Genomic DNA, 10357 nt, shown 5'->3' on the forward strand with positions numbered 1-10357 from the left:
AAAAATTATGAAAAACCCGTGAGTGAGTAGGTGTATCCAAACTTTTGACTGGTACTGTATGTAAAATATATATATATTTTAAAATATATTTTCCTTTCTTATTTTCCCCTAACTCTACCACCCCTAAGCTAATTGGGGTAAACCAATGGGCAACATGCTATATACATTTTACGGACACAGTATATTTTACAATAGTTATCTTTTGTTTGTTTTTAGTCCCATCCTTCAGCCCCACTCAACCCCTCCTCTCTATCTCTGAACACCAAGTTTGGATTTCTATTTGCCATATATTTTTCAACTGTGCTGTGATGTTTCACAAAAGTTCTGAACCTTTTTGTTCTCATAGATTCTACATATTGTAAATTATAGATAATCGTTTTTGCTAAGACAATTATACTATTGATCATTTGACAATTACTTTTTAAATCACCTGCTAAGTAGCCCTTTTTAGAAAGGAGAACGTCTAATCTTTTAGGGTATTGATGAGAAATGGACCTCCTGTATTCTCAAATGATAAGTGCTTTGTTAAGTTGTAAATTCAGTAAATTTGTTGCCTCAACTGTCATACAGTTGAAGTCGGAAATTTACATACACCTTAGCCAAATACATCTATACTCAGTTTTTCACAATTCCTGACATTTAATCCTAGTAATAATGCCCTGTTTTAGGTCAGTTAGGATCACCACTTTATTTTAAGAATGTGAAATGTCAGAATAATATTAGAGAGAACAATTTATTTCAGCTTTTATTCCTTTCATCACATTCCCAGTGGGTCAGAAGTTTACATACACTCAATTAGTATTTGGTAGCATTGCCTTTAAATTGTTTAACTTGGGTCAAACATTTCAGGTAGCCTTCCACAATAAGTTGGTTGAATTTTGGCCCATTCCTCCTGACAGAGCTGGTGTAACTGAGTCAGGTTTGTAGGTCTCCTTGCTCGCACACACTTTTTCAGTTCTGCTCACAAATTTTCTGTGGGATTGAGGTCAGGGCATTGTGATGGCCACTCCAATACCTTGACTTTGTTGTCCTTAAGCCATTTTGCCATTACAGTCATTTAGCAGACACTCTTATCCAGAGCAACTTACAGTAGTGAATTTCATGCATTGTTTTGATAAATTTTTTGTGTACTGGCCCCCTTGTGGGAATCAAACCCACAACTCTGGCGTTGCACACACCATGCTGGCATTGCAAACACCATGCTCTACCAACTGAGCCACAGGGAAGTATGCTTGGGGTCATTGTCCATTTGGAAGACCCATTTGCGACCAAGCTTTAACTTCCTGACTGATGTCTTGAGATGTTGCTTCAATATATCCACATAATTTTCCTGCCTCATGATGCCATCTATTTTGTGACGTACACCAGTCCCTCCTGCAGCAAAGCACCCCCACAACATGATGCTGCCACCCCTGTACTTCATGGTTGGGATGGTGTTCTTCGGCTTGCAAGCCTCCCCCTAATTTCCTCCAAACATAACGATGGTCATTATTGCCAAACAGTTCTATTTTTGTTTCATCAGACCAGAGGACATTTCTCCAAAAAGTATGATCTTTGTCCTATGTGCAGTTGCAAACCGTAGTCTGGCTTTTTTTTATGGCGGTTTTAGAGCAGTGGCGTCTTCCTTGCTGAGTGGCCTTTCAGGTTATGTCGATATAGGACTCGTTTTACTGTGGATATAGATACCTTTGTACCTGTTTCCTCCAGCATCTTCACAAGGTCCTTTGCTGTTGTTGTGGGATTGATTTGCACTTTTCGCACCAAAGTACGTTCATCTCTGTCCAGTGACTGGAACACATTCTGTAATACTTTCACATCGATGTCGCTGAAGCATTACACAGACGTGTCCAACCTGAGGTGTCCAACCTGGTCACCTGGAGTTGAACTGAGAACAGAAATCGACCCTGGCATTTCTACAATATCACACCGGCCCATTTTCTTTCTTGAGGCCCTCACACCGGCCCTCTAGACCAACCGGGCAATTTTTTCCTTGAGACCCCCATTATTAGCCAGATAATGATAATTTTGCACGAAAAAAACAAGTTAGACATGCCCACTGGGCTGAAAATGGACCAGCCCTGGCATGTTGAATGAGGTAACAATGAGTAAGGCCTACACATACACAGATCTTTGTGGTCTTTCCCGCTCATTGTCTTCTGTTGATGAGCATGTGCCCATGCAGCCACTTATTGGAGATTGTTATGTAAGTTTGGAAGTTAAAATAAGTCTGCTTATGTGTGTAACTGGTTACTGGAACCAATTACTTCCTGTCTGGCCCTAGTTATATGTTAGCCCATTCCACAAAAATGTCCAGTCCATCAGGAACATTGATTTATTTGGGATTTATTTACGATGTTCTGGCCAGTCAATAGCTATGCCATTTCAAAGCAATCTGTAGACAGTGTTAGCCATGTGACTGTAAAATGATGATGCCTCTTCTAAAAAAATGATTGAGTAAGCGGCCATGGCCAACATTTTGGTTAGTTTCAATTGTGAATTAGGTCCACAAGAATCATCCTTTCATGATTTAAATAACATCTGACATTTCATTTGTGTTGCTCTCTAGAGCTAGTCTTGACTAGAGACCTTGTTATCTCTCTATTCCAGACGTGATTCTAGCCTTCAGACATCTCCTTGACAACAAAGCCATGACAACAAACAGGGCAATCACGATCTGTCTCTGCCAATCAAACACAGACAGCAGCAGCTGGTAGAGACAGTACACAGAGCCATTATTTCACTGCTGTGCAGCATTACTAAATGTTCCATGGCATTCTAATGTACCCCAACCATCGTACCACACATGCACCTGCACAGCTTTGTCATAATAGCTTCAGTGTGGTGCATGGGGGCATAACAATTCAAATCAGGTCCAGTTAGATATCATCATGGAGCGACCTTTAATGTGTAAGTTGTCCTTTGTAAGTCATCACACTCAGTCACCCATGGAGAAGTGATTGCATGCACCAGTGGTTCAAGTAATTTCTCTATACTAAATCTATATTCGGTGAAGATTAGGAGTTGGTGGATTTCTGGGGACAACTGATGAAGACAGAATGAGGATGTCTGACAGGGCCGTCTGAGAGTGATGTATGTGGGCTGAAATGGGTTTCAGTATTTATTACACAACATTGTAGTGTACAGTGTATCATGTATGTCAGCGTGGAACATGTTCTCTAGCTTTGTAGTTAACATGATGGTGCACAGTGTGAGAGCAGCTATAATAGAAATCAAGCATACAAAACACGCATACATGCACGCATGCACACAGACAGTTCTATGGCAGATTACAAAGAGACTCACAGATGGCTGTGAGAAAAAAAGTGTTATGCAGAGAGAGGAGTGTTGGAACACTTTTTTATTGTATTCTCCTCTGACAAACTTTCTCTAACTACAGCAGATTACTGGCAGACAGTATTCACAATCCCTTCATAATGAGCATATTCTTTATTGAAGTCCAACTATAGGTGAATTGTGATGATGTAAATCATGACAAGTCCTGACTTTTTTTGGAACATTGCCGGTAGTCCATGTGCACAATGGTAAAGTGTTATGCAACCACAAGATGTCAGTCAAGTCAAACCCAGCAGCTTGCAAAGAGAGAGAGAGAGAGAGAGCAGTGTAATGTAATGTGAGCCAATCTGAGCTCTGCTCCCTGAGACATGTGACTGACAGGATATGACTGACAAGATCAAATCAAATTTTATTGGTCACATACACATGGTTAGCAGATGTATATGCGAGTGTAGAGAAATGCTTGGGTTAACTGCCTTGTTCAGGGGCAGAACGACAGATTTGTACCTTGTCAGCTTAGGGATTTGATCTTGCAACCTTTTGGTTACTAGTCCAACGCGCTAACCACTAGGCTACCCTGCCGCCCCAGGATCTTAAGCTTAATGATGAGTTTCGAGGGTACTATGGTGTTGAATGCTGAGCTGTATTCAATGAACAGCATTCTTACATAGGTATTCCTCTTGTCAAGATGGGATAGGGCAGTGTGCAGTGTCATGGCGATTGCATCGTCTGTGGACCTATTGGGGCGGTAAGCAAATTGGAGTAGGTCTAGGGTATCAGGTAGGGTGGAGGTGATCTGATCCTTGACTAGTCTCTCAAAGCAATTCATGATGACAGAAGTGAGTGCTACGGGGCGATAGTCATTTAGCTTTCTTGGGAACTGGAACAAAGGTGGCCATATTGAAGCATGTGGGGACAGCAGACTGGAATAGGGATTGATTGAATATGTCTGTAAACACACCAGCCAGCTGGTCTGAGTGTGCTCTAAAGACGTGGCTAGGGATGCGGTCTGGGCCGGCAGCCTTGCGAGGGTTAACAAGTTTAAATGTTTTACTCACGTCGGCCACGGAGAAGGAGAGCCCACAGTCTTTGTTAGCAGGCCGTATCGGTGGCACTGTATTGTCCTCAAAGCGCGCAAAGAAGTTGTTTAATTTGTCTGGGATCAAGACGTCAATGTCCGCAACGGGGCTGGTTTTCTTTTGGTAATCCATGATTGTCTGTCGACCCTGCCACATACGTCTCGTGTTTGAGCCATTGAATTGCGACTCTACTTTGTCTCTATACTGCTTGTTTGATTGTCTTGCGGAGGGAATAATTACACTGTTTGTTTATAGTCATGTTTCCAGTCGCCTTGCCATGATTAAATGCGATGGTTCGCGCTTTCAGTTTTACGCGAATGCTGCCATCAGTCCACGATTTCTGGTTAAGGAAGGTTTTAGTAGTCACAGTGGGTACAACATCTCCAATGCACTTCCTAATAAACTCACTCACCGAGTCAGCGTATACGTCGATGTTATTGTCTGAGGCTACCTGGAACATATCCCAGTCCACATGATCGAAGCAATCTTGAAGCATGGAATCCGATTGGTCAGACCTGCGTTGGATAGACTTAAGCACGGGCGCTTCCTGATTGAGTTTCTGCCAATAGGAGGGGAGCAACAAGATGGAGTCATGGTCAGATTTTCCGAATGGAGGGCGGGGGAGGGCCTTGTATGCATCATGGAAGTTAGAGTAGCAGTGGTCCAGTGTTTTGCTCGAGCGGGTACTACAATCAATGTGCTAGTAGAATTTAGTTAGCCTGGTTCTCAAATTAGCTTTGTTAAAATCCCCAACAACAATAAATGCAGCCTCAGGATATATGGTTTCCAGTGAAGTTCTTTCAGGGCCGTCGAGGTATCTGCTTGGGGGGGATATATGTGACTATAATCGTAGAGAATTCTCTTGGGAGTTAACCTCTTACATCTAGACGTTCCGCTAGCGGAACACCTGCTCCAATATCCAATGATAGGCGTGGCGCGAATTACAAATTCCTCAAAAAACCCAAAACTTCAATTTTTCAAACATATGACCATTTTACACCATTTTAAAGACAAGACTCTCCTTTATCTAACCACACTGTCCGGTTTCAAAAAGGCTTTACAGCGAAAGGAAAACATTAGATTATGTCAGCAGAGTACCCAGCCAGAAATAATCAGACACCCATTTTTCAAGCTAGCATAGAATGTCACATAAACCCAAATCACAGCTAAATGCAGCACTAACCTTTGATGATCTTCATCAGATGAAGGACATTATGTTATACAATACATGCATGTTTTGTTCAATCAAGTTCATATTTATATCCAAAAACCAGCTTTTTACATTAGCATGTGACGTTCAGAACTAGCAAACTTCCGGTGAATTTACTAAATTACTCATGATAAACGTTGACAAAATACATAACAATTATTTTAAGAATTATAGATACAGAACTCCTTTGTGCAATCGAGGTGTCCGATTTTAAAATAGCTTTTCGGTGAAAGCACATTTTGCAATATTCTGAGAAGATAGCCCAGCCATCACGGCTAGCTATTTAGACACCCACCAAGTTTAGCCCTGACCAAACTCCGATTTACTATTAGAAAAGTTTGATTACCTTTGGTGTTCTTCGTCAGAATGCACTCCCAGGACTGCTACTTCAATAACAAATGTTGGTTTGGTTCAAAATAATCCATAGTTATATCCAAATAGCGGCGTTTTGTTCGTGCGTTCAAGACACTATCCAAGGGTGACGAAGGGTTACGCGCCCGACGCGTTTCGTGACAAACAAATTCTAAATATTCCATTACCGTACTTCGAAGCATGTCAACCGCTGTTTAAAATAAATTTGTGCCATTTTTCTCGTAAAAAAGCGATAATATTCCGACCGGGAGTGGTGGTTTTCGTTCAAAGATAGAGAAAGTAAACATGGAGTTGACTCGTGCACGAGCCTGAGTCTCATAGTACTGTGACCGGCCACTATCCAAACGCGCTAATGTTTTTCAGTCAGGGCCTGCAAAGCCACGATTCAGCTTTTTGCCGCCTTCTGAGAGCCCATGGGAGCCGTAGGAAGTGTCACGTAACAGCAGAGATCCCCTGTTTTGGATAGAGATAATCAAGAAGGCCAAGAAATGGTCAGACAGGGTACTTCCTGTACAGAATCTTCTCAGGTTTTGGCCTGCCAAATGAGTTCTGTTATACCCACAGACACCATTCAAACAGTTTTAGAAACTTTGGAGTGTTTTCTATCCAAAGCTAATAATTATATGCATATTCTAGTTTCTGGGCAGGAGTAATAATCAGATTAAATCGGGTCCGTTTTTTATCCGGCCGTGAAAATACTGCCCCCTATCCATAACAGGTTAATGCGGTCGGCATCTGATTGTAAGGAATTCTAGGTAAGGTGAACAAAAGGACTTGAGTTCCTGTATGTTGTTATGATTACACCATGAGTCATTAATCATGAGGCATACACCCCCCGCCCTTCTTCTTACCAGAGAGATGTTTGTTTCTGTCAGAAACAGAGAATGTTACAATCTCTGATGTCTCTCTGGAAGGCAACTCGTGCCCTAATTTCGTCCACCTTGTTGTCTAGAGACTGGACATTGGCGAGTAATATACTCAAAAGCGGTGGATGGTGTGCTTGCCTTCTAAGTCTGTCCAGGAGGCCACTCCGTCTGCCTCCCCTGCGGCGACGATGTTGTTTTGGGTCGGCCTCTGGGATTAGATCCAATGTCCAGGTTGGAGATCTGAACAAAGGATCCGCTTTGAGAAAGTCATATTCCTGGTCGTAGTGTTGGTAAGTTGACATCACTCTTATATCCAATAGTTCTTCCTGGCTGTTTCTGGGCTAACAATGTAAGAAATAATACATGAAAAAACAAATTACTGCATAGTTTCCTAAGGACTTGAAGCGAGGCAACCATCTCTGTTGGCGCCATCTTGCATTATTGTGTGACTGACAAGATGTGGAAGTGTCCTGAACAGCAACAACTGGCTTCAGTCAATCCAGGGGATAATGTTTAGGGTAGCATGATGACACAGAGTGTGTGGGTGTATGTTTGTATGTGTGTGTGTTATCGTGTCATGTGTGTGTGTGCATGAGTGTGTGCATGAGTGTGTGTGTGTGTGTGTGTGTGTGTGTGTGTGTGTGTGTGTGTGTGTGTGTGTGTGTGTGTGTGTGTGTGTGTGTGTGTGTGTGTGTGTGTGTGTGTGTGTGTGTGTGTGTGTGTGTGTGTGCTTGTGAAACGCTGTACACCTCATAAACACTACAGGCAGAGCTCTCATTTCAGTCCCATCGTGATCCCAATGGCGAATAGCATTATACCCGCTATAAGTTTCCCATGGCCGGAGCACAGTGGGAAAATGTGATACTTTAATTAATCTAAATTGTATGAAATGGATTCTGATACTGAGCAGGTCATGGAAACAGCTGTCCCTGAATAATAGTACTGGACTGGCCTTTGCGAACACTGGAAAAGAAGGCTTTGAAACCTCATAACAGTCCTAGTTGCACCCCCCTTTGCCCTCAGAATAGCCTCAATTCATCGGGGCATGGACTCTACAAGGTGTTGAAAGCGTTCCGCATGGATGCTGGCCCATGTTGACTCCAATTCTTCCCTCAGTTGTGTCAAGTTGGCTGGATGTCCTTTGGGTGGTGGACCATTCTTAATATACACAGGAAACTGTTGAGCATCAAAGACCCAGCAACATTGTAGTTCTTGACACAAACCGGTGCGCCTGGCACCTACTACTTTACCCCGTTCAAAGGCACTTAAAAATGTTGTCTTGCCCATTCACCCTCTGAATGGCACATGTACACAATCCATGTCTCAAGGCTTAAAAATCATTATTTAACCTGTCTCCTCCCCTTCATCTAGACTGATTGAAGTTGGTTTAACAAGTGACATCAATAAGGGATCATAGCTTTCACCTGGATTCACCTGGTCAATCTATGTAATGGAAAGGGCAGGTATTCTTAAAGTTTTGTATACTCAGTGTATGTCTGATGACACAGTTTAACTGTCTGGAGGGGGATAATTGACTCCTCAGATAATTGCCTGTTGAATTATGTATTTTGGCACCATGAGGCATTCATAGGGCCCAGCTACATTTCCAAACCTTCTACAGTTAGAGGGAACATTAAAGAGAGAAATTAACTCCTTTACAGCTATACTTTATGACCTATTTGGTGCTACTGTATGGCTCAGCCTAATGGTGCTATGGCTCTGCCTAATGGTGCTATGGCTCAGCCTAATGGTGCTATGGCTCAACGTAATTGCTCTGCAATGGGGTGGAGAATTGCTTTAGTATTGCCTTGTTTGGCTCCAAACAAAGCAATTTACAAGTGATAATTATTCACACAATTTATCTCATTAAGTTAAGGAAAGGCGTGCAGAGAATGTGAAATTTGTGCGATGCATTCAACGTCTTTAACATATTTTATTTATTTATACCCAAGACTTGTTCCAACACCTTCCTGTTGCTTGCTGATTGTTTGGAAGTGGGACCACAGCTAGCTGCACCAGCTCTCTGTGTGAAGCTTGTTCTAAGTTGCACTTCCTGGCTGATTCTGATTCTGTAGGAGATGGAGAGTGGAGTTTAATTCCACATCACTTCTCCAATTAATCTACAGAGGCTTTAATTAGCCTGTCTATCTCATGACAGATGTAGGTGTGCAGTGCTCTTGAACTTGGCTCTGTAGCTAAGTGTCTTAACTCAGACTGGGCTCATTTGTTTTCAGCAGGAAAGCTGAAAGCTGTGTCGTGTCTCTGAGCTCTGTTATGTCCGGATCAAGATCAACTTAAATATGCAGTTGTTGAACTTGAATTTAGCAGTCACTCACTTCCTGGTTTGAGTTAAATAGGGAGTGGGTGTGTCAGTAAGGGCAGAAGCATAGAGATAGAGGACTTCAGTGCCAAAAGCCTATTTTAGCAGGGCAGTGCCATTGAGGACTTTCAACATTTTGAAGTAGATAACTAGGTGGGACTTCCTATGGGTTAGGGAAGGATCACATAATTGCATCCAGGTCAACAGGAGGGATCAGCCAATTCATTATACTCGTGAGCAAATAATCCATAACTGAATTTTCATTCAATGTGTTTTTCTGTACATTTACCTTAAGCCATCCCTTTAAATACGGTGCAATTTTGTGCCCTCAGAAAGTATTCACACTCCTTGACTTTTTCCACATTTTGTTTTGTTACAGCCTGAATTTAAAATGGATTAAAGTGAGATTTTTTTGTCACTGGCCTACTTTGATAATGGCAGAGTTGGAATTATGTTTTTCAAAATTCCACCCAAAAACTATCTTTTGGTATTTGTTTCATAAGTCGATTGTTGACATACTCCCAAAATGTTTTGCTTGTCAGCCACAGTAGTGGGTAAAATCACCGGGGAAGCCAATCCAGAAAAAAAACACATTACATCCTATGTGTTGTGATAATAGCATTGTTTGCGCTATAACCTGTTAGTTCATATGTCTTGACACTGTGATATATAGGCCTAAGGCCAAGACAATAAGTGGACACAGTGGCAGAATAAATTCAACCACACATTTGTTTCATTACAAAACCGGATAGGAACATCTGTCCGGTGAAGTCCACAAAACATATTGCATGTAACACAGTTACATTACTGCCTCCACTATTCCAGCACCTTTTCAACTTCAACATTTCAACATCATCTAATCACCTATGCTTAGTCTAATACAGTGATAACTAAAAGATGCCAAACACGATTTTGTCTACCTATGATGTGGCTGTCCATGGTGCTGATGTATTGTGTGTGTGTGTGTGTGTGTGTGTGTGTGTGTGTGTGTGTGTGTGTGTGTGTGTGTGTGTGTGTGTGTGTGTGTGTGTGTGTGTGTGTGTGTGTGTGTGTGTATATAGTGTGTGTGTATAGTGTGTGTATAGTGTGTGTATAGTGTGTGTATAGTGTGTGTATAGTGTGTGTGTGTGCAAGCTTGCAAGTAAAAATATGTTGACTCAACCTACTTGTAGAGAAACGCCATTGCCATCCTCCTCCTTCATGTTGCCTAAACAGT

This window comes from Salmo salar, chromosome 13 (assembly GCF_965601325.2).
Source record: "Salmo salar chromosome 13, fSalSal1, whole genome shotgun sequence".
In the NCBI taxonomy this organism is placed as follows: Eukaryota; Metazoa; Chordata; class Actinopteri; order Salmoniformes; family Salmonidae; genus Salmo; species Salmo salar.